The sequence below is a fragment of the Parasteatoda tepidariorum genome, chromosome 10 (assembly GCF_043381705.1).
Source record: "Parasteatoda tepidariorum isolate YZ-2023 chromosome 10, CAS_Ptep_4.0, whole genome shotgun sequence".
NCBI lineage: Eukaryota > Metazoa > Arthropoda > Arachnida > Araneae > Theridiidae > Parasteatoda > Parasteatoda tepidariorum.
Genome location: NC_092213.1, coordinates 60,688,554 through 60,697,163, shown reverse-complemented (window position 1 = coordinate 60,697,163; position 8,610 = coordinate 60,688,554). Strand labels below are relative to the sequence as shown.

General features: G+C 29.1%; 1 protein-coding gene across 1 annotated transcript in view; it reads left to right on the top strand.

Moving 5' to 3' along the window:
* Positions 1–686: 686 nt before the first annotated feature.
* Positions 687–8,610, top strand: part of LOC107457501 (serine-rich adhesin for platelets) — a 53,719-nt gene continuing 45,795 nt past the window's right edge. Inside the window, exon 1 of the mRNA XM_071186632.1 lies at positions 687–876. The gene's annotated coding sequence lies outside the window, so the exon portion shown is untranslated. The remainder of the gene's footprint in view (positions 877–8,610) is intronic.

The window sequence follows — 8,610 nt, the reverse complement described above, 5'->3', positions numbered from 1 at the left end:
TGGGTTGACACTTGATATTAATTGTTCAAATTACTCTATAAAATTAAAGTCAAGTTCTGGTCTCATTAATATTTTTTTAATATTAAATACATATTAAAAACAGTTTTTTACATAGCTAGATTTTAGCTCAGTTCTTAATTTAATGCTCATGTGACCTAATCTAGTTAAAACATTTTTCAAATAATCCAAGAATGTAGTTATGGGTTAAAATTAGTTTCATTATAATTTGATTTACTTTTTTTCAACATCCATTTGTTAGTAACAGTTATAGTGCATTAACCTGGTTGTAGTCCTATATCATGGAACTAATATAGGAAAAACAATATTTTTTTGTTAAAAAAAAGTATACATTCAACTTAGCCTATCAATTCAAAATGCAGATGAAAGTTTAATGTTTAAAAGAAATATCAGATATATTTAAAGCATTAGTAAATATTTTACGAAAGAATTTATAAAAAATTGATCGCATTATATCTCTACATTTGATACAAAAAAAACACGGAATAAATAAAGTTTTTTTAAAATTGTGAAAAGCTTGTAATCGCGAGATAGTAATCAAAATGTAGCTTAATAAACTGTAACTATTTATTCATAGCAATCACTAATCATTTGGCGACACATTAATAAAGAAGTGCGAGGCAATAATATCGCCAACACATGTAACCTTACCTCCGTTTGTTAGTGGCAGTTATAGTGCACTCACCTGGATGTGGTTGAGAGGATTTGGTGGAGTGAACAGATGATGAATTGCTGCGGAGTACACATCTTCATCTTCTCTCTCTCCCCAAAACACGTTCTTGGATCACGTTTTGAAAAAGGATGTTTTCTGATTATCTCTTGTCATGGATGTTTTTGGATTCATTCCGTTTAACAGAGGTATGCAACTAATGTTTTTCACTGTTACTCTAAAAATTAATCCATATTCAAACACTTATAAGTTCCACTACTAACAAAAGTGTATAAGATTTAAGTGCTATAGCCGGGTCTTATTAATACCCGTTAAAAAGAAAAAACGTTAAAAGATAAAACAATTTCAATACGATTACATGTATATATTATGGTAGCATCGTCAGGGGGCTGGAAAAATATTTTCTTAAAATAATCTTCAAGCTGCGAAATTAGTAGCTTGGCGCTACCGCTACGTGGAATTTTATTTCTTTGCTTTTTCTTTGATTTTCGTTATTTTTGTATTTATTTATTAAATTGTAAATATATATATATAATAGAATTAGAGAATCAATAAAAATTTGATGGAAAAACATAAATATTCTTTTCAGGATGCAATCCTTTACAACAGAGACATTTCAAAATAAAGAATAATGATATTAAGGCAGTATTAAAATATCTATAGTCTTTAGTTACATGTAATTAGTTGATTTCCCACGCTACTAAAGGCCACATTATCACATTTTCTGAACTTATTAAAAATCAATGTGGTTTTACATTTTGTGGGAAAGGTTTTAACCGATTGGCGTGTGCTCGTTTGATTTAAGCTTGTGCTATAAATTAGATTAAATATGTAATTGTTTAACAGTATACATGTGCAGCGAACTTTCACAAGAAAATATATATGTTAAGATGTAATTGAATCTTGATAATGGCAGACTCCTGAAAATGGGGTATGCGTGGAATGGCTGTACTTCCAGTTTTTTTTCTATTTTTCGGATAATGGTTTGAATTTCTTATCCATATTCAAAAGTGTTCTTTGATTCAAGAACCGTAAATGTCGAGAAGAAGAAATGATAACTCAACCAGTTGTTTAGTGTAACGTTCTTAATATGATTTAATTATTCAAAGTCCAAATTTCAAAGTTTGAAATATTCTGGAAAAATTCCACCCGCAAATTTTACAATTTAAGCTCCTATACTTCTCTTAAATGCCCTTCCTGTGCTTCGTCCTTCCTATCACCCTTCGGTTTTGACTCTAGGGGGAAAAAATCCCCTTTAACAGGGAAAAAAGAGCAATAAGATAGAAAGAATGTCAGAGAACATCTTCAAACATTATTAAAAAAGTCTTTCTTCTTTTTTTCAATAAAAAAGAAAGGAAAAGAAAAAAAGAAAGAACCCAGAAAAAGTTTGTGATAGCTTTCTTGAGAAAAAAAAATTATTTCGCTGTTTTTTTTTTTTTTTTNTTTTTTGTCATATGCCTGTTTAGGCAGTGGGGGTGCGATTGTTCCTGTTTTTCAGTGGCGCCATCTACGGGCAGGAATTCCACTTCTGCCACGCCATTCACACAACCACAACCGTTTATAGGGCGGGTCACATTCACACACAAAGGAGAAAGGACATAGAACAGAGAGAGAGAGAGAACGAAACATCCAAGCCTTGCTCGGGATTAGAACCCAGGACCTTTCTGATGCAAGGACATTTGATCTGTTAGAAAAATATATTAAGCGGAACTGCCTTCAATAGGTAAAATCAAGAATATCGGTATAAGCAATTTTCACGGATTATCAGAAATGATGTGAAAAAGGGGATAACATACGAAACGGACAACGTAAAACTGAGGTTCTGCTGTATATGCTATTGCTGGAAAAAGGCAAGCCCCGTCACCAATAATTGGTATGACTGTAGGCGACAGCATAGCACCGTTTATGTTCAAAATCTTTTCAGCCATTTTAGATAGGATCAAAAATAAATCTAAATAATTGCTTCTTAACTATATTTTAATTTCTATGAATATAAAAATATATTCGAAATAAATACTTAACATATCGCACCCATAACTATAAAATGCAGCATTTGAGAAAAATCAACATAAAGAATACTATAACACTTATTTTGAAATAGACACAAAACTGATACAAACTTGTATCACTTTTCTTGCCTGGGTGCGATATAACTAACTATTTAACACTGTTTAAATTATTATTTAAGACATATATATATATATATAATGTTGCTTTAATTTTCACAGAAATACGATTTCTTCCTTAAACTGTTTTGCTTATATTTGTTTTATTTTGCTCCTCAACCTCATGACTAAATATTTTTGTTTAAAAAATTTAATTTAGCTTCTTATAAAAATTTCCTGCTTATTTAATAATTTGGTACAATTTTCAACTTTTACTCATGGCGTGCTGGAAAATTAATTTAAATAAAGTGGCCAGAATGCCTTTCATTAATGGGTAAATAAGATAAATTTCTTATAAATTGCTATTTGAAATTTACACAAAACTATCTGAAACAGTGATTTTTCTTCTTACCGTCAAATTTGAAAATTACACAGCTTTACTTCAGTGAAAGAGCTGAGAGAAGTGGTAAATAAAATCATCTTTTCTTTATATATTTGTTAACTTAACGTGAATCATTAAAATTATTAATTCCAGAGTAGCAATTAATCTCGTTTGTTGTAATCATGCTTACGAGTTCTATCGAACGTAGCATTTAATGAATAAAACCCAGGTGGGAAGTCATCCGAAATTAAACATTTAAACATCTTATATATTTTAGTAATTTAAATTTTTCTTTAAAAGAAGTGGTAGTAATTGATATTTATATTCTTTAATTATTTCTTAAATATGAATTTGCAAAGAAAATGTTTAAATTAATCTTATCGTAACTTTGCTTTCTTTATTGTCTATTTTGAAACAATTCTTTAAAAATAATCCATTTTCGACATACCTTGAGAATTGAAAATTGGCAGTTAGGAAAAGAATAATTTTACAGTAGATTAACAAAAAACTGTCCAGAATTTGTTTGAAAAAATGACGGAGCTAAATATAAGATCAATTAAAGCGGAAAAAATATCATATAACTTAATTTTTATATTAAAAGTGGTGGTGAAAAATTTTCATTTTTTTCTCAATATTTTATGAGTTGTATTTAAACAGTCACACTTGAAGAGGAAGAGTCAGGTATTTTTTATTGTTAAGAGAGGTAAAAAGAAGTGTAACATTTCATATTTTTTCCCACTTCGTTTATTTTAAAAATGATTTTTCTTCTGGATAATTTTGTTTTGGATGCAATAACATCTATACTGATCATGTCCCGTAAGGATAAATCAACCTTTATATCAATGAAAGGAAAGAATCGAGCATTTACACTTTTACAAAAAAATAAAACTCTCTGAGAAAAGAAAATAAACTAGCAATTTTTGACATAATGATTCAAGTTTCAATTGCCCATGAAATTAATCGAATGATATCCATTGCAGTATTTTATTACTATTTTAAATTAATTGTACTTTTTGTTGTAACATCTTATATTCTTTAAAATAATACTCACAAATGTCGTTAAAGCGCATAAAAAAGTTCGAAAATACATTCATTATTGATCAAATTAACTTATTAATAATACATTAATAAGTTAATTTGATCTATAGAGTAATGTTTCTTACACATATATTATAGCATACATAACTGCAAGTATATATTTATCAACTAAAACTTAAGTAACATGAAAATGTTAAAATTAATATAAAAAATTATTTCTATTTTATAGTTTGCTAAACATAAAAAGAATGATTTTAAAGTTATGTTTCCACATTGATGAATAAAACCTGTTGTTTGTTCTTGTCTTGAACAGTTAAAGTTATAATGGGAGTAAAAAATTGGTTATTATCTCTTGATAGAACAGGGGCCCTTCAACAAATCATTGGCGTTTTAAATATTAAAACAATTGCCAAAGTCCTGACATATCTATTGAACTGTTTATATTTTCAATAGCGATTTTCGATCCTATCTCAAATATTATTAAAGAAGCCGTAGTGACTCTGGTGATAGAGCGCTCGCCTCCCAATGAGGTGCACCGAGTTCAAATTCCAGCGAGGCTTATCGATACGAATTCCGTACTTGACCAACACCTCTTAGAAGAAGGAAGGCCTCAGCACGGATCAATTTAGTAGTCCGATGTGACGAAGTTAACTGCGCAGTAGATAAAAAATAAGAAAGATCTCATTACGTTAGGGGTACTAAGCTGCGCAGTGGTTGAACATACAAAATATGTCATCACGTTTGAACTACTAAAGGATATTTATGGTAACTCGTGCTGAGGCCTGCTCTTTTCTAGGAGGTGTTGACTAGACTCGCACTGACCACAATGCTGAAGTAAATTGCGGATCATGGGTTAGTCCCTTGAACCAGGCTTACCGTGAGAGGATTTCCTCTCTCAGCAACGCAAATGCGGCTTAGTTCCATCAAAAAGTCCTCCACCCTCAAAAAATCCAAAATTTTTCCCAACACTTGATCCATAGTCTTCAATATTGAGTGCAAAATTGCAATATGTGGAGTTGAACATTGATAGTCGTAGACACAAAATTGGGTAGGCTGTTTAACGACAGTTATAAAATAAAATAAAATCTTAATAAAGAACCTCATTTAATGATAATAATTTGTGGGAACAAAAAATTGTAAATTTTGTGAAAACAGAGTTAATTTGACTCATGGACAAAGCTTTACTAAGACGTGAAAACAACTGAACATATCTGTATCTTTTTTATTGTGTTAGCAATTAAGTTCCTGCCGTTTTTTTTTAAACTTAGACTATTGGCATGTAATTAAATGTTTTTCGCATAAGGTTTTAGATCATTCAAGAGAGGATGTTTTGTTCTACTGGAATCTATAATTTTTTATGTGAGTTAATATTTAGATCATTAAAATTAAATGTTAAGTTTAAAAAAATGAGCATTTTCGTTCCTTCCTTTTATCGAGGTTCTTAGGCAGCAAAAAACTGCTTGTGACATTTGTGCTATCGATGGAAAAGGTACTATAGCTGAAGGAGTCACTTGTTATTGGTATAATACGCTTAAAAATAGAATTTTAACCACAAAAACTTACCTCGTTCTAGTTGTCCGGTGAAGAGTGATTAAACCAAGTTTTGCACGAAAATTTTCGTCCAACGAAAGGGGAACTGGTAAAGAAAATTGAATTCTTATGCATATATTCATTCCTTAACTGTGCACAAGTCCAGATAAGAGCTTTATCACATTTATATGAATGAGGGTTTTAGTTTAAATTACCTAAGCAGATATGAATTGGGAGAAAATTAAGTCCTGTGCCCAAAAATTGACTTTTTTCTCACACTTTAAACTTTTGAAAATTTAAAAAAGAAACTGTTGGAATTTTGCGGATCCAATGTAGTAGGTTATATAGCATGTTAAAGTTTTAAAGATGAATTAGAAACAATATGTAGTGCAACTAAACATCTTAAACTCTTTTATTCTCCCAATGAAATTCTTAAACAACAACTTTTATTCTTGTAGATACGACTTTTATTTTTGTTATTTAATTGATTTTGTTTTCAACTAGAATTTTGCTTCAAATATACTTGAAGCAAAATTCTAGTAATAAAGTATCAGACGCGTGTCGTTCAGTTTCTACAAAACCAAATGGTCGATTGCACTTAATTATTTATTTTTTATTTTTAAATCTTACTCAGTCAAATGCCTAAACTTATTTCAATGAAACCATAATAAAAAACATTTCAAATACGTATCAAATTCTTTTATAATAGTCTTCAATTCTTTCAATTCATAGTAACTTCAATACTTTCAACTGGGGTTACCTTGACCAGTTTTTAACTCCGTGTGTTACATGCACGTGTACTTAATGAACGTGAACTTAATCCGTATACTTCTTCTTGAGTTGGAAAAATGAAAGTAATTTTTAGACACGAGGGACTATAGATGTTAACTTACTACTTAAAATATTATTGAAATAACAGTTAAAGTAATCAGAATTTTGCCACAAGAGAATCAGGTATTTTATCTATGTTAAGTTTGCTTACATGTTTTGTTTTTCAAAAACTCCTTGTTTATCAAATATTTTCAAATCAAAAATCAATTAATGGAGTGTAAAATTTACTACCACTTTGAATATTTTAGATGCTAAATTGGAATTTATGCATGGGAGGGCTTACAGAATTGATTTATGGTGTTCAAATGATAGTCTTTAGCTGCAAAGTTTGTCAAGGTAAGGCGATTTAGCCCACTTGTATTGATGACAAAGATACCCATTAAATGTATTCCTAAAATAATTTTTTGCAAAATATCCGGGGTTACTAAACAAAAATAAATTTTTGAACAGTAAAAAGATTTATTATTTTTACTATTAATTATATTTATGCTAGTCACTAGTTAAATTGTTAGAATATTTTGATAAATTTTTTAACTTCATATGTATTCTACATACATTACATATTAACAAACTTATGTTTAAATGAAAAAAGAAAAATACGGAATTTACTTTAAGAATTTTAGAAATTGTTCTATAGATAAGTTCATTAAAAGAAACTTCCAAACTACTTGTGTTTTAATGTTTTTAAATAAGAAATATTTGTCTAACTTAAAGTTGGTATTTATTTTCAACATTTCCTTTCAAGAAATTCCTCGATAATCCGTAAACGTAATTCTTAAAGTAAATTCTTCGCATTTTCTATGCCTTCATTCAAAACGAAATGCTTTTGCAGATGATAACATTGCGTGTGCTAAGAATATTTTCACTCTTTTCTAATCCTTTTCAAAGTGATGGGATAATGATTGGAATTAAAGCCGCCATGTTTACCTCTTTTTTTTTATTTTTCCCAAGCGATGGAACTTTTTAGTTCTCCTAAAAAGAAACAATAGAAAAAAAAATTTCGCAAAAGATTTTTTTTCTGCTTCGTTATTTTCTCTAGGTCTTAATAATATTTCCCCTTATTAAGACACATGTATTTCCTCTACTCATTGTATAGAATAAAAGCTTTTGTAAAGTTAACACTTTAAGTGGTGTTCTTTTAACCAGGAAAATTCTATTGAAACAATGTTCTTTTATACTTTTGTTCTAATAGAAATAAATAGTTGAAAATCTGTTTAGCTAAAAGGAAAATAAATATTGAAGGAAATAACAGAAGCCTTGTAATGATGTATTTTAGCAAGTAAAGCTTCTGAAAAAAAAAAGGCTTCATTGATTAGAGATAGGAAAAAATGTTTTATGTAGGGGATTTGAACTTTTTAGACTTGAAATCGTTGACTGTTTACACCCAAAAATATTTCGTTACTTCTTCTGTAAAAGATGAATATTATTATACTCGCAAAAATATATGCTTATGCACTTAAAAAGTAATTTAGCAAACTAAGCTTAAAAAAAACATTTTATGTTTTGAGAGATAAAAATGAACATTACTTATGAAGAGAATATTTTCTGATTCGCTGTCGGAAACCACTTTCTCAAAAAGAAAAAAAAAAACAATGTCGTTTTGTATGTTTGAGATTAATATTATTAAGCTGTTTTTTTTTTTTTACTTGTGATAAGCATTGGAGCAAACTTTCGTAAAAAGATTTCTGTTATTTGAGAAATTAAAAAAAAACATCGTTTGATGTAGGAGTTGTTAAGATTTTTCCTTGGAGTTGGAAACCGCCTTCTTCGTAAATATATTTTTTGACACTTAATGTATTAAAAACATCAAAAATCTCTGTAAGAAAGATCTGTTATACTTAAATATCTATTGATCTACTAATGATATGTTTTATGAATGTAAATTTTCGAAAAAAGATTTTATTGAGTTAAGAACAAAAATATTGTTCATGTTTAGAATTTTTAAACATAAAAAAAATCTGAGTCAAAAATCGCTTTCTCACACAGTTAATTTTTACGCCGTTTCATGCGTTAATCTCTAAGTTATTATAACCATT